The sequence below is a fragment of the Schistocerca serialis genome, chromosome 10, assembly GCF_023864345.2.
Source record: "Schistocerca serialis cubense isolate TAMUIC-IGC-003099 chromosome 10, iqSchSeri2.2, whole genome shotgun sequence".
NCBI lineage: Eukaryota > Metazoa > Arthropoda > Insecta > Orthoptera > Acrididae > Schistocerca > Schistocerca serialis.
The window spans coordinates 123,840,200-123,862,715 of NC_064647.1; the positions used below are offsets into that span (position 1 = coordinate 123,840,200).

The following is a 22,516-nucleotide window of genomic DNA, read 5'->3' on the forward strand; positions in this document are numbered from 1 at the left end:
AGGACAATGCATCACCCCACACGTCCTGAATTGGTTCCAGGAACACTCTTCTGAGTTTAAACAATTCCTCTGGCCACCACACTCCCCAGTCATGATCACTGTTGAGCTTCTTGGGGATGCTTTGCGACGTACTGTTCAGAAAAGATCTCCATGCCCTCGTACTCTTACGGACAGCTCTGCAGGATTCATGCTGTCAATTCCCTGTAGAACTACTTCAGACATTATTCGAGTCCAAAAGAACGTCGTCTTGCTTCACTTCTGCGTGCACGTGGGGGCGCTATAGGATATAAGGCAATTGTACCAGTTTCTTTGGCTCTTCAGTGAAGAATGCTGGCATCCAAAGTCCATTAGCCACCTCACCACCAGGAGGTACACAGTCAAGTTAATTTTTTTCTGTTACGAACTATACTAGGGAGCTTAAGGCAAATGACGACACTTTGGTGTCATAAAACAATATTATTCTGGAATGAGATTTCCACTCTGCAGCGGAGTGTGCGCTGATATGAAACTTCCTGGCAGATTAAAACTGTGTGCCGGACTGAGACTCGAACTCGGGGCCTTTGCCCTTCGCGGGAAAGTGCTCTACCAACTGAGCTACCCAAGCACGACTCACACCCCGTCCTCACACCTTTACTTCTGCCAGTACCTCTCCTCCTACCTTCCAAACTTTACAGAAGCTCTCCTGCGAATCTTGCAGAACTAGCACTCCTGAAAGAAAGGATATTGTGGAGACATGGCTTAGCCACAGCCTGGGGGGTGTTTCCAGAATGAGATTTCCACTCTGCAGCAGAGTGTGCGCTGATACGAAACTTTCTGGCCGATTAAAACTGTGTGCCGGACCGAGACTCGAACTCGGGACCTTTGCCTTTCGCGGGCAAGTGCTCTACCAGGAGAGCTTCTGTAAAGTTTGGAAGGTAGGAGGCGAGGTAGTGGCAGAAGTAAAGCTGTGAGGAGGTGGCGTTAGTCGTTCCTGGGTAGCTCAGTTGGTCGTACTCGCTTCGGCGGTACATATACTAAAATTGGAACGATACAGAGAAGATTAGCATGATGTCAAACCTCGTAATCGAGTATGTAGACTTAAGTCTCTTGCCGGCATGGTAGCTCAGCGTTTTCGGTCAGAGGGCTGTGTGCTCTCTGTAATAAAAAAAACTGAGTCAAAGAATCAACGATCAACTTGAACGGATGTCTTGTGATGTCCGCCCAGACCAAACGCAACGACCAATATCGAAAAAAAAAAAGTTGGTAGTGCACTTGCCCGCGAAAGGCAAAGGTCCCGAGTTCGAGTGTCGGTCCGGCACACAGTTTTAATCTGCCAGGAAGTTTTTAATATTATTCTGCTCCCATATAGGCAAATACGGCCAAGCTGGCCAGCCTTAACCCCCAAGTGTAAAAACCGGAGCAAATAGTAATACTTCACAGATTCGCCACAGAGCGGTTACACATAAATCAAGTTACGTACTTAAATAAACTGCCGGACTTCTAAATCACTATTAAAATGATAATGACAGTTAAACCCTTATTTTTTTAGAAGCAAATCAACAACTCGGTGCTCAGTTTCCCCAAAGGCTTTCATCACACGCCCACAAAGATATTGCAATAATAGATACGCTGAATAAATTACTTCCCCAAAAATCCCTAAAGCTAAGACCGCGCACGATACCACAAAAATGACAGCAAACTACTCAGCTTGAGGCTGGAACGAGAGATCTGCACAAACGCATGTGACCCGTCACACACAGGTCTCGTGCGATGACGGATGAACTGCCGAAGCAGAAGGAAAACGCGTCACTGCCTCGGACTAGCAGAACAGCAACCGCTGATACAAGGCTGTCAACATATACCAAACAACATACAGCAAAACAAGTTTGATAAAAATTAACGTACACAGCATTACTTAAACGGGCACTTAAAGGTTATTTTTAAGGAAACCAACAAATAAAACTTCAGTATAGGAGCGGCCCACTCATAAGCATTGCAAGTTAACCTTCCTAGCAATAACAAGAAACAATGTACTAAGTCATTTGAAAGAAAAGTCACACGAGAATCGAACAAGAGTAAATAAATCGAGGTATTCTGTTAGTGGGGCTTCTAAGGGACTAATAGACACTGTAATTTGGATACGTACCAAATGGCAGATGGCCAGTAAAAATGTACACCCGTAACCCGAATGGGGTAAGAGAGGGTGCAAGTACAAGCATGCAGACACACTTGACCACACATGGGTACCTTCAGGCTGAGCGTACGCAACTTTAGTTGCAGGCAAAACCAATAACTCGACCAGGGAGGTCCATAAGGTTTACAACAAACAGAAATTACAATCATTAGTATTAAATACTCAATGATAACAAACAATGAAACCAAGTACTAGATTAACATTGCAAAATACTAACCTGGCACTGACAGAAACTGTACTGTATCTCCTGGGGTGGTCATGAATTTGAAATTTGTGAGTGCCATGTGATGCTAGTTATTGTATGAATAGCTGGCGCCGGGCACCAAAGAGTAATCAAACGCACTGTGTTGCAATATATTCCATGGACAATCAAGATACTGTGACTGAACTCTTTTTTTGGTCTTCTTCTGTTCTTGGACTCGAAGGAAAAAGAGCGATTGTCTGAGGTTCATCTAGCTGTAACAGTCTATGTAAGTTGTAAACGAAACTAAAATACGGTTGTTCATGACTTAAAATTAGTGTACAGTATGTAATGATTTGTAAAGCTAAACTTTTAGTGTCCTGAGTAGGCGTGGCCTTAACGGAACATTGACCATTATTAGGCGACGTACTAGAAAATAATTAGTAGTTTTCTTTCAGCTCATCTTTGGGACGTGCCGCCGGTTAGAACACTAAATTTTCTTTCAGCTACGTTATACAAATAATTGTACTTTCTTGATCCATGTTCTCTGACAACAGTGTGGTGCAAAACAGTTCTAGCTGTCATTTTTTAATTTGTAGTAGCTTTTAGTAATTTCATATATATAACATAATTGTACTTCCTAGATCCAAGTTCTCCGACAAAAATGTGGATCAAAAAATTTCATAATGTGTATCAAAAAACCTCGCAGTCTACAATAGCTTTTTAAGTTTCTATATGTGCAACACCCTTACACTTCCTGTGGCTAATTTCTTTGAGCATATCCTACATGTTACTGTATGAGCAACATCTTTACACCTGCTACGTCTAAGTTCTTTGACCATAACCTTCATGTTTGTATGTAAACACAGTGTATTTCACGAGTGCACATCGTTATAGTGAAATATGCAGCTAAACTTTATAAAACTGAAATATGGACGTGAAAATGATATTAAGTGTGCAACTAAGTGGAAAAACTGTCACCACATAGTCACTATTATAATGATACTTCATCTTTATGTAAATACAGATATATTTTTGACAAATGATGCCTTGCCACTAACAATTGTCCCACTTATATCTGTTTAGTAACCAGTAAATAATTTTTTTGTGTTTGTACAGTGGTCTCCAGTATGTGATGGTTCTGGTGTGTAGTGTCTGCAAGTGGTTGTTCTTTGGAGGGCGACAATGCCCAGTGGCGCAGAGAGTCGCAAGCAGAGGCAGTTGTTGAGAGGCTGTGGAAGGTTTAGGCTGCGTGAGCCAAAGGTGGTTGCTTAGTGAAGGATTTATCTCTATGTTTAATAGTAGTGGCACACAGTTTGAATAATGGTGTGTTTATGTTTGTGCAGTGTGATAAAGGAAATAAATTAAATTAAATTTTATTTCCTTTATCACACTGCACAAACACTTTCTGAAATAACCGATTTTCGGTTTTTTATTCCTATTATTTCCTGTAATAAACGTGGAAATCGAACTAAAGTTAAGCTCCGAACAGGCCTCGTAATACACAACGGTACTGACCGACCGCCGTGTCATCCTCGGCCTATTGGCGTCACCGGATGCGGATACGGAGGGGCATGTGGTCAGCACACCGCTCTCCCGGCCGTATGTCAGTTGTCGAGACCGGAGCCGCTACTTCTGTCAAGTAGCTCAATTTGCTTCACAAGGGCTGAGTGCACCCCGCTTGCCAACAGCGCTCGGCAGACAGTACGGTCAACCATCCAAATGCTAGCCAAGCCCAGCAGCGTTTATTTCGGTAATACGAGGGAACCGCGGTTACCACTGCAGCAAGGCCGTTGGCCTGTAAATCGAACAAAGACTGAAAAATGTTCACTGCCTCACTTTCAGGATAAAACGAGGGTTGGAACTTTCATAGTGCCAACTTTTTATTTATAGCTCGTACAAAATAGATACGAATTTCAAAGTTTTACTAACCTTCAAAGTAGTCACCAGCATTGTGTATAAGCCGTTGCCAGCGATGTGGAAGTCGTAGGATACTCTTATCAGTGCCAGTTGTGTTGACAGTTCGAGCGGCACCCGACGAATTTGTAGCATTTCTGAAGCGGATGCCGTGAAGTGTTCTCTTCAGTTTAGAAATCGAGTTGAGCTTACGAGGCCTTAATACAGGGGAGTGCAGTAGGTGGTATAGCACTTAGCAGCCCCATCAGTCAAACGAATCAGTAACAGCTTGCACTGTACCTGCTTCAGCATTGTCCTGCAAAATAATGGTCAAATCCTGCAGTAAATGTCATCACTTCTGTCTTTATGCTGTTCAGTTTTGCAACACAACTTACGACCAGCTTAGAGACAGAAGTGATGACATTTTCTGCGTGACCTGACCATCATTTTGAAGGACAATGCTCAAGCACGTACAGTGCAAGCTGTTACTGATTCGTTTGACTAATGGGGCTGCTAAGTGCTATACCACCTACTGCACTCCCCTGTCTTAAGGCCTCGTAAGCTCAACTCGATTTCTAAACTGAAGGAAAGACTTCACGGCGTTCGCTTCAGAACTGCTACAAATTCGTCGGGCGCCGTTCGAACTGTCAACACAACTGGCACTGCTAAGAGTATCCTATGACTTCCACATCGCTGGCAACGGCTTACACACAACGCTGGTGAATACTCTGAAGGTTAGTAAAACCTTGAAACACGTATCTATTTTGTACGAGCAGTAAACAAATTGTTGCCACTATTAAAGGGTTTAGACACCGTTCCTCACAAGCGGCTGTTAATCAACTTACGTGCATATGCAGTATCGTCTCAGTTGTGTGACTGTATTCTTTCAGAGAGGTCACAATTCGGAGTGATAGATGGTAAATAATCGAGTAGAACAGAAGTGATATCTGGCGTTCCGCAAGGTAGTGTCATAGGCCCTCTGCTGTTCCTGATTTACATAAATGATCTAGATGATAATCTGAACAGCCCCCTTAGGTTGGTTGCAGATGACTCTGTAATTTCCCGTCTAGTAAAATCATCAGACGATCAATTCCAATTAAAAAATGATCTAGAGAGAAGTTCTGTATGGTGTGAAAAGTGGCAATTGACACTAAACAAAGAAAAGTGCGAGGTCATCCACATGGATACTAAAAGAAATCCGATAAATTTTGGGTATACGATAAATCGCACAAATCTACAGACTGTCAATTTGACTAAATACCTAGGAATTGCATTTACGAGCAACTTCAATTGCAAAGACCACATAGTTAATATTGTGGGGAATATATAATAACTTCGCTTTGTTGGCAGGACACAGAAGATGTGACAAACCCACTAAAGAGACAGACTAAATTACACTTGTCCGTCCTCTGCTGGAATATTGCTGCGCGGTGTGGGATCCTTACCAGGTAGGATCGACGGAGGACATCGAAAAAGTGCAAAGAAGGGCAGCTCGTTTCGTGTTATCACGCAATAGGGGTGAGAGTGTCGCTGATATGATATGCGAGCTGGGGTGACAGTCACTGAAACAAAGGCGGTTTTCTTTGCGGCAAGATCTATTTACGAAATTTCAATCACCAACTTTCTCTTCCGAATGCGAAAATATTTTGTTGACACCCACCTACGTAGGGAGCAATGATCATCATAATAAAATAAGAGAAATCAGAGCTCGAACGGCAAGATTTAGTTGTTGCTTTTTTCCTATGCACCATTCGAGAGTGAAATGGTAGAGATGTAGCATGAAAATGGTTCAAAAATTCAAATGGTTCAAAAATTCAAATGGTTCAAAAATTCAAATGGTTCAAAAATTCAAATGGTTCAAATGGCTCTGACCACTATGGGACTTAACATCTGAGGTCATCAGTCCCCTAGAACTTAGAACGACTTAAACCTAACTAACCTAAGGACATCACACACATCCATGCCCGAGGCAGGATTCGAACCTGCGACCGTAGCGGGTGCGCGGTTCCAGACTGAAGCGCCTAGAACCGCTCGGCCACAACGGCTGGCTAAAAATGGTTCGATGAACCCTCTGTCAGGCACTTAAGTGTGAATTACAGAGTAACCATGTAGATGTAGATGTAGAATCCTCGTAGAAGTAAAATATTAAATGAAACCGGCAAATAAAAGAAAATTTAGTCCATCAAACTTTCACTGCTTTTCTAGAAAAATGGTATGCGTTTGACTTTCACTAAAAAAATCACCAGCATTCTCCTATTCATTCTAGTTTTTTTGAAACTGCTCAAAAATCATGTGGTAATTGGGTATCATATCATTAACTGGACATTACGAATAGTCAGTGCCAAAGGTTGTAAACTGAGGTTGAAGAACTCTATTTTTCGTGTTAATTTGTTCGTTTTCAAGTGCTACGAGGAGATAAAGACGTATTGTGTAAACACAGGCAGTAGATAAACTACTTTCTATTTTTATTGGAACTATGAATGAGCCGTTAAGATTTACATTTTCTCCTTACACTATGTCACAAATTTACTGTGGCTTCTGCCATTTTTAATCTTTTAAGGCATGTGGATTATTCTACTTCATTGATACTGCACTTGAAACTTCCTGGCAGATTAAAACTGGGTGCCCGACCGAGACTCGAACTCGGGACCTTTGCCTTTCGCGGGCAAGCGCTCTACCATCTGAGCTACCGAAGCACGACTCACGGCCGGTACTCACAGCTTTACTTCTGCCAGTATCTCGTCTCCTACCTTCCAAAAAGGCAAAGGTCCCGAGTTCGACTCTCGGTCGGGCACACAGTTTTAATCTGCCAGGAAGTTTCATATCAGCGCACACTCCGCTGCAGAGTGAAAAATCTCATTCTCATACTGCACTTCATTAAATACTTCCAAACTACCACTCGTACACTTCTGACATACAACTTATGTCCAACGACTACAGTCACAGACTACGGTATAGAGCAGATAGCACAAGTGTGGCGCACTCCAAGTACATGCGTAGCACCTAAGAGGTCACGTCGCGTGATAACAGATGCATTTTTGTCTCAGTAACGCTGTATCAATTCTTATGCCACGTGTTCGTTGCTCGTTCCCGTCCTCATTATTAAAATAGCGCTGACCGCTTTTTCCATTTCCTATAACACAATATTTCAAAGCAATGCAAATTTTACGAATCATAATTATTCGTTCTTTAAAACAGGTTTATTTAAAAACGAAAAATTGTAGAACTCCTGCTGTAGCTAATTGATGTTTCGGTTTTTTGTACCCGGTTATTAGTAAAAAATAAGAAGACCTGTTATAACCGAGACCAAAGCCTGGAACTGCGCGACTGCTACGGTCGCAGGTTCGAATCCTGCCTCGGGCATGGATGTGTGTGATGTCCTTAGGTTAGTTAGGTTTAAGTAGTTCTAAGTTCTAGGGGACTGATGACGTCAGAAGTTAAGTCTCATAGTGCTCAGAGCCATTTGAACCAAACAAAGACCGAAAAATACCGGTTATTCATAACTAGAATACCTATATCCGTTTTAACAAGTCGGTTTTAGCCATTTCTAACGGCAACGCGCACACGTCCAAAAAGCAAAAGAAGCCCTCTGAGGGAAACTTTTGAGAGAACGATCGAACCAACAAAAGAGATAGAAGGTCCGGCAAAACCATAGTAAAAAAGATTTGCTGCTAACTAGCCGCGGAAAGTTCATTAATATTCAGTTACCTCAACTTGTTCTTCGGATTTTAATCGTAAATCTATGCAGTGGCCCATGAACAAAATTATCACTACACCAGACAAGGCGTCCAGCCGTAGAAACTTGTGCAACCCGAGCGAAGCCAAGCCGGACCGCTGCTTGTCTACTTTTAGTGCAGTTGAATTTTTCAGTAACTTCTGAATTACCCTACCAAACTCCTCACTACAAGCAAACATCATGAATTTCGTTAGTACACTCGAGCACTGCGATATTTAAAAGATGAGGTTTTTGGCTACCTTACGCACTACAAAACTCTACCATCTGGTGAGCAAAATGTATGAGACAGGCGAAGTACCCTCAGACTTCAAGAAAAATCCCAAAGAAAGCAGACGTTGACAGATGTGAAAATTACTGAACTATCAGTTTAATAAGTCACGGCTGCAAAACACTAACGCGAATTATTCACAGACGAATGGAAAAACTGGTAGAAGCCGACCTCGGGGAAGATCAGTTTGGATTCCGTAGAAACACTGGAACACGTGAGGCAATACTGACCTTACGACTTATCTTAGAAGAAAGATTAAGGAAAGGCAAACCTACGTTTCTGGCATTTGTAGACTTAGAGAAAGCTTTTGACAATGTTGACTGGAATACTCTCTTTCAAATTCTAAAGGTGGCAGGGGTAAAATATAGGGAGCGAAAGGCTATTTACAATTAGTACAGAAACCAGATGGCAGTTATGAGAGTCGAGGGATACGAAACGGAGGAAGTAGTGGTTGGGAAAGGAGTGAGACAGGGTTGTAGCCTCTCCTCGATGTTGTTCAATCTGTATATTGAGCAAGCAGTACAGGAATCAAAGGAAAAATTCGGAGTAGGTATTAAAATCCATGGAGAAGAAATAAAGACTTTAAGGTTCGCCGATGACATTGTAATTCTGTCAGAGACAGCAAAGGACTTGGAAGAGCAGTTGAACGAAATGGACAATGTCTTGAAAGGAGGATATAAGATGAACATCAACAAAAGCAAAACGAGGATAATGGAATGTAGTCGAATTAAGTCGGGTGATGCTGAGGGAATTTGATTAGGAAATGAGACACTTAAAGTAGTAAAGGAGTTTTGCTATTTGGGGAGCAAAATACCTGATGATGGTCGAAGTAGAGAGGATATAAAATGTAGACTTGCAATGGCAAGGAAAGCGTTTCTGAAGAAGAGAAATTTGTTAACATCGAGTATAGATTTAAGTATCAGGAAGTCGTTTCTGAAAGTACTTTATGGAGTGTAGCCATGTATGGAAGTGGAACATGGACGATAAATAGTTTGGACAAGACGAGAATAGAAGCTTTCGAAATGTGGTGCTGCAGAAGAATGCTGAAGATTAGATGGGTAGATCACAAAACTAATGAGGAGGTATTGAATAGAATTGGGGAGAAAAGGAGTTTGTGGCACAACTTGACAAGGAGGGGGTACCGGTGGTAGGACATGTTCTGAGACATCGTGGGATCACCAATTTAGCATTGGAGGGCAGCGTGGAGGGTAAAAATCGTAGAGGGACACCAAGAGATGAATACACTAAACAGATTCAGAAGGATGTAGGCTGCAGTAGGTATTGGGAGATGAAGAAGCTTGCACAGGATAGAGTAGCATGGAGAGCTGCATCAAACCAGTATCAGGACTGAAGACCACAACAACACAACAACAACAACAACAACAACAACAACGCAGTGTGAATGATTGAGTTAAGCGGGTGGCATGTGTGAGTATTACCTAATCTTTACTTTTACAAGCGATGGTAGTAAAGCAGTAAGACGAATTGTCTACTGAAGGTTGGAACAAGTGGTAGAAGCCAGTTTGTAGAAACAGGGGTGGCTGATCAGTTTGGACACTTCCGGAGAAATGCAGGAAGATGTAAAGTAATGGGATCCAACGACGTACTTTAGAGGATAGGATGAAGAGACAGAAACCTAGTTTTATAACTTTTCTAGATTTCAATAAACTCTTCTCGACAATAGAGAAAAGAACGGCAATTCATCGCGGAATCAGTCGTTTTATTACAGTAGATCCATATTTCATCTTCGGTGCTAAATCAGGAACAAGTGTAAGATAGTTAACAACGAATCGTAAGTGCAAACGTAAGTACATGGTTACACACCAAATAACAACAGGTGACATACACAAGAGTCTAACATGACTCTTGAGAATGAGAATTTCACTCTGCAGCGGAGTGTGCGCTAATATGAAACTTCCTGGCAGATTAAAGCAATGTACCGGACCGACACTCGAACTCGGGACCTTTGCCTTTCGCGGGCAAGTGCTGTATCAACTGGAGGTAGGAGGCGAGGTACTGGCGGAATTAAAGCTGTGAGGACGGGTCGTGAATCGTGCTTGGGTAGCTCAGTTTCCCGGGCGGGGCACACATTTGCCGGCACGGTATCTTAGCGTGTTCGGTCAGACGGTTAGCTGCCCTCTGGAATAAAAAACGAAGTGAACTGATCAACGAACGACCTGAACGGGTGTCATCGGACGTCCGCCACGAACAAATTCAACAAACAACATAAAAAAAGAAGATGAAAAAAAGAAAAATAGTTGGTAGAGCACTTGCCCGCGAAAGGCAAAGGTCCCGAGTTCGAGTTTCGGTCCGGCACACAGTTTTAATCTGCCAGGAAGTTTCATGAACTGAAGTCGTTGCTTACATGATTGAAAGGGAAGAAAATGTGACGTCAGAGACGTGAAGCGAATTTTATTGAGATACCGGTGAATAATTAAATTATAGTGAAGTAATCTAATTTAAAAAACTTAAAATGTACTGAACAATGAAACCACAGATAATAGTTAAACCATAGAGAGCAAATGTCTTGTGTGGAGACGTGAAGCGAAATTTATTGAGATACCGGTGAATAATTAAATTATAGTGAAGTAATATAATTTAAAAAACTTAAAATGTACTGAAAAAGGAAACCACAGATAATAGTTAAACCATAGAGAACAAATGTCTTGTGTGGAGACGCAAGTATAGCTCGCTCAGTAGCGGAACATTCAGAATAGCGTGTAATGTGTTTTTACGAGAAGCTAATGAAAGATGATCCATTTACAATTCCATACAACAGGTTGTTTATTTCACTGCCCATAACTGTGGTACATTCCTTTATTTTACTTATTTGTTCATTTTTCTGCGCCACTGGCTAGTTTCATACCTTTCAAAATTCTAATGCTGCTTTATTCCACATTTTTATTCTGTAAGCCCAGATACAGCGCTGAAAATGTGAAATGATAGTTTGGATTAACGGCCAGAAGTCACCACCTGGGGAGTTTGGCTGCCGAATTGCAAGTCTTTTCATGTGACGCCATGTTACCCGACCTGCGTGTCGATGGTGATGAGTTGTGCTCATCAGCAAGTCCCCGAGTGGAGAAAATCTCCGACTCGACAGGGAATCGAACTGGGGCCAACTGCAGGCCAGTCAAACACACTGACCGATCAGCTAGTGGACCCGATTAGATGCAGCGCTAAGGCATTTTTATGATCTGCATAATTTTACTTCATGCCCAGTGAGGGTACACCATATTTTATTGTACTGTTTTCATTCCTTTATATTTTAATTATTTTGGTATGTTATTTTCAAAAATGTTCAAATGTGTGTAAGATCTTACGGGACTTAACTGCTGAGGTCATCAGTCCCTAAGCTTACACACTACTTAACCTAAATTATCCTAAGGACAAACACACACACCCATGCCCGAGGGAGGACTCGAACCTCCGCCGGGACCAGCCGCACAGTCCACGACTGAAGGCGCCTAAGACCGCTCGGCTAATCCAGCTATGTTATTTTACTATTGTAAATTTCACTGATGTTTGGAATTGTAAATGGACCTTCCGCCATTAGCTTGTAATGTAAAAACGCAGTAAATACTATCCTGAACTTACCACTACTGAGCGTGTTATATTTACGGAGCCACACATGTGATTTGTTCTCTATGGGTTAACCATTACCTGTGGTTTTATTGTTCAGTACATTTAAAAACTTTGAAATCAGCAAAAAAGACATACACAATTATCAATGCACATGCTCCCACCAATCAGAGAAATAATACTCTGAAGGACAAAGGAGAAACATAGGCATTTTGGGGTTTCCTGGATCAAGTCTCAATCACCGTTCCTTCATCAAGCATAAAAATTCTCCTTGGCGGCTTTAGTGCTCAACTGGGGTAAGAAAGAAGATACAGAGATTTCATAAATGGACCAACAAAAATGGTCAAAGGTCAATTGAAACTTGTAGAAACCATAACCTGGTCTCAAAATCAACATGTTTTAAAAGGAAACCTCGCAAATTAAAAATGTTGGAACACCCTAATTTCCGAAAGGGCGAATGGCAACTGGACCATGTACGCATGGATAAAATTCACCATTGTGAAATCTACAATGTCAGTTTTAAAGGGTGAAGACTCAGGCTCAGACCTCTATGTTGTGAAGATCAAAATAAAATAACACCAATGTTAAAGAAAAGATCTCAGGGAAAAACTAGAAGAAAATTCGACCCAGCAATCTTAACAAAAAGTGCGTAACACAGTAGGAAATCAGGTGAAGGATTTATCAACTATTATACGCTAGAAGAATTAACCACTAAATTATTATCCATAGCAGAATGGCTCCAATAAATTCCAGGAAGAAACACGAGTGGTTGGGAGAATGAAGAATGTGACCCGGCATTAGAAAGAAGACACCAAGCTTGGATAAAACATCAAGCCCAAAAGCAACAGTCAAGAGATTATCACATAACTTTGGAGGATATATTAAAAAGTATGCGTCCCCAGTGCTGATGCTGAGAGATAAGTCAGGAAAGTTGGTGCATAGTAATCAAGAAAATGCAGAGATCCTTTCAGAGACTTTCAACAAACTTTTAAATTGTGATGACCCACTGGAAACATTTCAAGTACATACTGAAGCACCTATTTTAACCACCCCAGGCCTAATAGATCCTCCAACTATCAATGAGGTAGAGGTCGCAATTCAGGAACTAAAGAGTTACAAGTGAAGTGGTGAAGACCATGTATTTGCAGAAATCTGGAAGAATGCTAGAAAACCTGCGGTCATAAATCTCCACCAACATCTAACTGAAATGTGAATCACAGAGAAAATTCCAGAGCACTGTGTTTCACGAATAATCCAGCCATTATTTAAAAAAGGAGATGGAACTACCCAGATAATTACAGAGGAATAACCCATCTGGACTCCACACACAAAATTTTCTCCCACATGGTTTGCAATAGGATCAAAAACATTCTGGAAGCACAACTTGGAGAATATCAAGGAGGATTTCGACCATACAGAAGCTGCTCAGACCAGATTCTTAGCCTGAAACTAATAATGGAGTGTTATAAGTATAGAAACAAACAGTTGTTCATCTCATTCACAGATTTAAAAAAAGCATATGATAGTGTTCATAGACCCAAACCTAAAAATCCTTAGATCATATGGCCTCCATCATAAACTGGTAAGACTCATTCAGCTAACTTTAACTAACAGAAATTCAAAAGTCAAGTTTAGTGGAGAAATGTCAAAAGGCTTTCACAATAAAAACAGGTCTCAGCCAAGGTGATGGATTGTCCCCTTTGCTTTTCAGTGTGGGCTACGATTATACCATGACAATCTGGCAAAACGAAAAACCACGTAAAATCAAAATTGGAGGAAAAACAGCAATAAGAGCAAACTGCCTTGAGTTTCCTGCCGATTTAGCTCTCTTAGCTCTTGACATGGAAGAAGTTCGTGTTCAGATCACAATTCTCCAGAAAATTGCCTCAGAAATAGGATTACAAATATCCTTTGAGAAAACTGAAATCATGCCCATGAAACCTGCATGGGTAAAATCTTCATAAATGATCAAGAAATTAACATAGTACTACAATTTAAATATTTTGGAAAAATTATTTTGCACAACTTGGGTGAGAAAGCAACATGGATAAATATAACCAACAAAATAAAAAAGTGCAATTTCTAACCTGGCCAACATATAATAAGAAATGCCTGTCAGCACACAGTAAGATCCAACAGTACGAAACTGTAAACCAGAAGCAGCTTACGCTTATGGAACTCTGTTCCAAATTAAAAATGAAAGAAGAACCGATCAACTCCTCAAGACCGAACGAAGAATTGTGAGAACTTGCATCAATAAAAAAATTTCAGGTTGATGGAGTCTGGAGAATCCTCCCTAATGAAACTATCTATTGTTAGATTTATCTTATCACCAGCACAATGAAGCAGAAAAGAATCTCATATTTCTTCCAGTCCTACGACTGCCTGACAACAGGATTTTAAAACAACTAGTGATGAGAAGTCTCGGAAGGAAGACATGAGGACCGTGTGTCAAAGAAATTCAGTAAGATCTTGAAGCAGTCTGACTCAGAATTACTAATGCAGAGAACAAAAACACTCTCCCTATGAATCATAAATTGTCAGCAGAAACGACACACAGAAGACTGGTAGAGATTTCAGACGAGCTAAGAAAATTGCGTTCGGAACGAATGAAAAAGCACTGGTCTGGGCGCAAGAAGGAAGGAGTACAATCTTCAAAGAGAAAGTGAACATGGAAGTGGTGTCAATGCGGCCAACCAAGTTAATAAATAAAAAATTAAAAAAGTTTTAATTACATAACTTCACTACTGTTTATTCAGTGGTGTCTCGATAGAGGGCACCACATATTTTCTACGTATTCATTCATCTAAGACGTGGTTTCAGTTCATGTTCTGTGTCAACCAATGATGTTCACTACATGGCAATTTGGTCTAATGTCATCTATTACTACAAGGTATGTAACTGTGTGGCACTTATGTTGGCACTTACGATTCGTTGTTAGCTGTCTTATATTTCTTCCTGACTCTCATGTTTTGTAACTTTCAGCACCGAGGATGACTGCGTAACAATTGAAATCTAGCTCTGCTGAAATTGTACCGTTGTACTACTCAGTTCTTTAGAAATTCAGAAATTACAATCTCACCACAGTTATTTAAAGGAAATAGGAAGGCCGGATCGCTGGTGACGGACAAGCTTGTGATTGATTTAATTTTTAATTTGACTCAAATCAAACTTTATAATAAACTTCAATTCGGACATTTGCCCTCTTACTGATGCAGTATACAACTCTTCACTTTAATGAATTACATAAACACGAATAAGAATCCTATTTTGCACCTGTAATCCAAAATCATAGATAGCAGGCACGGTGAATAATCAATCATAAACAATTGCTCTTGTTTAACCATATGTCAAAAGACTAGTAACACTATACACTTCCAACCTAAAGTTACACAGCCACATAATTCCACAACTTCATTAAAAGACAAAGATCTTAAAGCTTAATAAAACTGAACTGCCCACATAAAGGTTCACAGTGAAACATGCTTATACTAAAATGCGAAGTGGGCCAACTAAGGTCGCAAAACTGGCACACAGGAAAAATAACAAATTGGACATTCATTAAAGATAAACAAATGATTAACATAAGTGTTAAATAAGAATGGCTAGTAATAACTCAACCAATAAAATGACTTGCAGAAACGCTAATATTACTTAACTAACGGAGGTAATGACTCAGAATGATTTCCAAATTGCACTTAACTTTAGAGAACAGCGTTAAGACCCACAACAGTATTTGGAAGCAATAACGCTACGGCCGGCAGGCAATACGAGCGTTCACTCCCCACGGCTTGTGCACAGCCTCACTAGCGGGCGGTATATATTCATAAATAGCCCGAACGGCCTCACAATGAACGGTCCTGACATGAATCCATAATCGCACCGACGCCAGGAAACGAGCAGACTTAACAAATGACCTGCAGCACAAATAGATTGCTATGAAAACAAAGTCAAATCACAGTCACACTGGAATATATAATACACCATGTGATCAAAAGTATCCAAACACCTGCCTGAAAATCACTTACAAGTTCGTGGCGCCCTCCATCGGTAATGCTGGAATGCAATATGGTGTTGGCCCACCCTTAGCGTTGATGACAGCTTCCACTCTCGCAGACATACGTACAATCAGGTGCTGGAAGGTTTCTTGGGGAATGGCAGCCCATTCTTGACGGAGTGCTGCACTGTGGAGAGGTACCGATGTCGGTCGGTGAGGCCTGGCACGAAGTCAACGTTCCAAAACATCCCAAGGGCGTTCTATAAGATTCAAGTCAGGATTCTGTGCAGTGGATCCTGCTGCAGTTTGGAATTCCGGTGTGCTGACGTACCTCTGCAATGCCGGGGCGACGTTATCATCATCGCCGTTGGCGGCGCATTGTGCCTGTGTACAAGTCTTTGAAAGCTATAAACATTGACCTTGCTGGCCAATTCAATAAGCAGCAGCTTATTGGTGGTCCAAATGCTTTTCTTGTACTGAGAATGCAGTTCACGTGTGATGTTAGTCCTGTCTTTGGAGGCAGTACATGGTTGACATTGCGTGTGGTATGGGGGAACCATGCAGATTATAGTGGCTTTGAAGCCTTCCTGATGCAAATATTCTTTCTTGGAAGACGTAGGGTATATCTGAAACTTCAAGATTTAGCTAAGGTCCCATATGGTACTGTCGTTCCAGATAGACCCTTTGTTTTGTCTACTAGAGGAAAGAAGAAGCTGAATGCAGACAAGAACTGTAAAATAAAGATTAGTTGCGACTGTATGTTGTATTATATATATACTGCTCAGCTGTTTGAAAATCAAATAACGTAAGGGGTTTGCCAGCACAATCATTCATAAATTTTTCTAAGGGTATGTTTCAATATATATATATATATATATATATATATATATATATATATATATATATATATGTGCCTATCAGTAGTTAGTGACTTCAGTAGTTAGAATCTTTTATTTAGCTGGCAGTATTGGCGCTCGCTGTATTGCAGTAGTTCGAGTAATGAAGATTTTTGTGAGGTAAGTGATTCATAAAAGGTATAGGTTGTTAGTCAGGGCCATTCTTTGAGTACGTTCAGTTCTGCTCAGCTGTTTGAAAATCAAATAACGTATGTATATATATATATATATATATATATATATATATATATATATATATATATATATTGAAACATCCCCTTAGAAAAATTTATGAATGATTGTGCTGGCAAACCCATAACGTTATTTGATTTTCAAACAGCTGAGCAGAACTGAACGTACTCAAAGAATGGCCCTGACTAACAACCTATACCTTTTATGAATCACTTACCTCACAAAAATCTTCATTACTTGAACTACTGCAATACAGCGAGCGCCAATACTGCCAGCTAAATAAAAGATTCTAACTACTGAAGACACTAACTACTGATAGGCATAGTTAGCAAATGAAAGATTTTGATAGAGACCAAACAATGTATTTGCCTTAATAGTGTTCAAAAGTCATAACATATATATCAGTTCATGACATCCAGCCTTACAAATTTACTGTCTCTGATGGACACACGTCCAGATCATCCGCTCTCAAAATTCCGCCATCTCTCTCCCCACATCCACCACTGCTGGCAGCCCACCTTCAACTGCGCAACGCTACGTGCTGTTAACAGCTAACTGCCCTACACTACAATAGCAAACAACAATGCAAACCAGCCACAGACTGCACACAGCACAACCAGTGATTTTCATACCGACCGTTACGTGGCTTTACCAGCATACAAATCTAAACAGCCTACTTCCAATATATATATATATATATATATATATATATATATATATATATATATATATATATACGCTTCTAGCACATGGTTACACGCTACATAGTGTGACCTTGAGGGAGATGTCTGGTGACGAGGCACTTGGCCACCTTAAGAGAGCTGAGTTGGACTCAGGCGTGACCTGCCTATCACACATTACGACCCTCTTCAACTGTCGGCGGTCTCTTGTCAGTCAATAGACGAGGTCGGCCTGTACGTTTTTGTGCTGTACATGTTCCTTCGCGTTTCCACTTCACTATCACATCGGAAATAGTGAACCTAGGGGAGTTTAGGAGTGTGGAAATCTCGAGTACGGACGTATGACGCAAGTGACACCCAATCACCTGACCACCTTCGAAGTCCGTGAGTTCCGCGGAGCGCCCCATTCTGCTCTCTCACGATGTCTAATGACTACTGAGGTCGCTGATATGGAGTACCTGGCAGTAGATGGCAGCACAAAGCACCTAATATGAGAAACGTGTGTTTCTGGGGGCGTCCGGATACTTTAGATCGCATAATGTATGTTTAGCGAAAGAGAGTTTTATTATAATTTATCTCACTCTATACTGAGTGAGAGAACTACGATCAAAGATAAAAAAAAACAGCACTGGCAGTTACCAAAACTGCATAAGTGTTGCATCTCTCCAGTATACAAGAGCACGCTGAAAAGTAAATCCTCCGAAATTTTTGTGTGGAAACTCTCAAAACTTGTTTGAAAGAACAAACTTTATTAACATTCTTCACCTCAACGTATTTATTTCTCAACATACCTACCTTGGTGATGAATATGTTTTTCCCAGCGAGTGGAGCTTGTTGATACCGTAACTGGAGATCAGTGACACTATGACGCCATTCGGGCCGTATAGGTAGCTGTCTTGTTTTTAATTGATAACCTTCATAACTCAGTATATTATGAGCCTCAAATACATTAGCTATAGTAAGGTTGCGTTAAGTTGGCAGCCGACAGCGAAGTATTGTTCGTTAGATGTCGGCGCCATTCGGATCACTTCGTGTTGACCTCTGTTTCAGACTGCCGCCACACTTAGCGAACCTAAAGTTGTGACACTGAAATTGCCTGACGAAGTGTTGTGTTGTCTGGATGATTAATTGATTAATAACAGTATTTGTAATTATATTTAAATGCATTATGAGATACGATTCACAATCAGAATTTTTTTATTGAATGTTTTGAATGTCATTTAAATTCTGCCATTGCTTTGTGTTACAACAGTCTTAATACGCATGCTACAAACATTTTCACTTCGAAGTCGCAATCAAGTTCAGATCCGAAGGCCGAGTGACAACGAAGGTACAACATTTAGCACTGAAAGCGCGTTTATTGCCGACAGCAACGTACAGACAGAACAGAGCTGAACTCAAGAACGGAAAGTGCAAATGCTTATGCAAGCATCGAATATTAAATAAATACAAACGTTAGATATCTCAAGAACTTTCCAGAAATGAACACTAAACAGCAAATAATTGATGAGGGTTAGATTTGAATTAGTAACCGTCAGTGCATTATGTAATGTCGCCAACCATTACGCCACAGTGCATGCGCCAGAGAGCGTGACAATGCGGTCCACATTTGAAGACCTCCGTTTCTACCCTGAAGCGCCAAAGACGCTGGCATGGGCATGCGTATTCAAACACGGAGATATGTCAACAGGCAGAATACTATACAGCGCTCTTTGGGTTCGTCAAGAAGCAAAACTGGTCTATTTGGGGGACTGAGAATCCGCATTTCGCGATCGAGAAGTCTATTCACCCTCAACGGGTGACAGTGTGGTGTACAATGTAAAGTCACAGAATAATTGGTGCGATATTCGTCGATGGCAAGGTGACTACCGAACGGTAAGTGAAGGTTTTGGAAGATGATTTTATCCCCATTATCCAAAGTGACCCCTATTTTGACAAGATATAAAACGGAGCTCGACCCTGTCGAAGCAGGAGAGTGATGTCTTTGAGGAGCACTTTGGGCACCCATTCTGGCTCTGGGGTACCCAGAAACCACTGATAAGGGCCTCCATTGGCCGCCATTTTCTCCAGATCTAACCACATGCGATTCCTCTTTGTGGGGTTATGCCGAAGACAAGCTGTACAGCAATAACCCCAAAACTATTGCTGAGCTGAAAACAGCCATTCAGGTCATCTACAGCATCGATGATCCAATACTTCAGCCAGTCACACGTAATTTCGTAATTCGTCTGTGCCACATCATCGCCAATGATGGCAGTCTAGAGACTGGTTTGATGCAGCTAGCATTCTTCTGTAGCACCACATTTCGAAAGCTTCTATTCTCTTCTTGTCCAAACTATTTATCGTCCACGTTTCACTTCCGTACATGGCCACACTCCATACAAATACTTTCAGAAACGACTTCCTGACACTTAAATCTATACTCGATGTTAACAAATGTTTTACAGTTTAAAACTTGATTCCTAAATCTCCGTCTTACCATTATATAACCTATCTGATACCTTTTAGTATCTCCAGGCTTCTTCCATGTATACAACCTTCTTCCATGATTCTTGAACTCAAGTGTTAGCTATGATTAAGTTATGCTCTGTGCAAAATTCTACCAGTCGGCTTCCTCTTTCAGTCCTTACTCCCATTCCATATTCACGTACTACGTTTCCTTTTCTTCCTTTTCCTACTGTCGAGATCCATCACCCTAGGCTATTAAATTTACATCTCCCTTCACTATCTGCATAATTTCTTTTATCTCATCATACATTTCATCAATCTCTTCGTCATCTGCGGAGCTAGTTGGCGTATAAACTTGTACTACTGTGGTAGGCGTGGGCTTCGTATCTATCTTGGTCACAATATGCGTTCACTATGATGTTTGTAGTAGCTTACCCGCATTCCTATCTTCCTATTTATTATTAAACCTACTCCTGCATTACCCCTATTTGATTTTGTATTTATAACCCTGTATTCACCTGACCAGAAGTCTTGTTCCTCCTGCCACCGAACATCACTAATTTCCACTATATCTGACTTTAACCTATCCATTTCTCTTTTTAAATTTTCTAACCTACCTGCCCGATTAAGGGATCTAACATTCGACGCTCCGATCCGTAGAACGCCAGTGTTCTTTCTCCTGATGACGACGTCCTCCTGAGTAGTCCCCGCCCGGAAATCCGAATGGGCGACTATTTTACCTCCGGAATTGTTTATCCAAGAGGACGCCATCACCATTTATCCATACCGTAAAGCTTCATGCCCGCGGGAAAAATTACAGCCGTAGTTTCCCCTTGCTTTCAGCCGTTCGCAGTACCAGCACAGCAATGCCGTTTTGGTTAGTGTTACAAGGCCAGATCAGTCAGTCATCCAGACTGTCGCCCCTGCAACTACTGAAAAGGCTGCTGCTCCTCTTCAGGAACCACACGTTTGTCTGGCCTCTCAACAGATATCCCTGCGTTGTGGTTACACCTACGGTACGGCTATCTGTATCGCTGAGGCACGCAAGCCTCCCCACCAACAGCAAGGTCCATGGTTCATATCGAACATGTCAAACCCAAATCCGAATATCTGAAGTGGCGTTGACATGTTGAGTAAAGTCAAATGCGACAGTGTTTGAGAAACACGCCAAACAGTGTCGTACTTGTAGTAACATTTGGAAAACCTAGAAACGCTTGAGGTAGTTGTTTGATGGTATACAGGGGCCTCAACAACTCTGTTTTTTTCATCTACATCTACATTTATACTCCGCAAGCCATCCAACGGTGTGTGGCGGAGGGCACTTTACGTGCCACTGTCATTACCTCCCTTTCCAGTTCCAGTCGCGTACGGTTCGCGGGAAGAACGACTGCCGGAAAGCCTCCGTGCGCGCTCGAATCTCTCTAATTTTACATTCGTGATCTCCTCGGGAGGGGGGAGGCAATATATTCGATACCTCAATCAGGAACGCACCCTCTCGAAACCTGGACAGCAAGCTACACCGCGATGCAGAGCGCCTGTCTTGCAGAGTCTGCCACTTGAGTTTGCTAAACATCTCTGTAACGCTATCACGCTTACCAAATAACCCGGTGACGAAACGCGCCGCTCTTCTTTGGATCTTCTCTATCTCCTCCGTCAACCCGATCTGGTACGGATCCCACACTGATGAGCAATGGTTCAAATGGCTCTGAGCACTATGGGACTTAACATCTATGGTCATCAGTCCCCTAGAACTTAGAACTACTTAAACCTAACTGACCTAAGGACATCACACACATCCATGCCCGAGGCAGAATTCGAACCTGCGACCGTAGCAGTCGCGCGGCTCCGGACTGAGCGCCTAGAACCGCTAGACCACCGCGGCCGGCTGATGAGCAATACTCAAGTATTGGTTGAACGAGTGTTTTGTAAGCCACCTCCTTTGTTGATGGACTACATTATCTAAGGACTCTCCCAATGAATCTCAACCTGGCACCCGCCCTAACAACAATTAATTTTATATGATCATTCCACTTCAAATCGTTCCGCACGTATACTCCCTGATATTTTCCAGAAGCAACTGTTACCAGCGTTTGTTCCGCTGTCATATAATCATACAATAAAGGATCCTTCTTTCTATGTATTCGCAATACATTACATTTGTCTATGTTAAGGGTCAGTTGCCACTCCCTGCACCAAGTGCCTATCCGCTGCAGATCTTCCTGCATTTCGCTGCAATTTTCTAATGCTGCATCTTCTCTGTATACTACAGGATCATCTGCGAAAAGCCGCATGGAACGTCCGACACTATCTACTAGGTCATTTATATAAATTGTGAAAAGCAATGGTACCATAACACTCCCCAGTGGTACGCCAGAGGTTTTTTTAACGTCTTTAGACGTCTCTCCATTGATAACAACATGCTGTGTTCTGTTTGCTAAAAACTCTTCAATCCAGCCACACAGCTGGTCTG

At 41.5% G+C, this 22,516-nt stretch overlaps 1 pseudogene; it reads left to right on the forward strand.

Moving 5' to 3' along the window:
* The first annotated feature begins 989 nt into the window (after window positions 1–989).
* Window positions 990–1,083, forward strand: LOC126425541 (U6 spliceosomal RNA; annotated as a pseudogene).
* The last annotated feature ends 21,433 nt before the right edge of the window (window positions 1,084–22,516 follow it).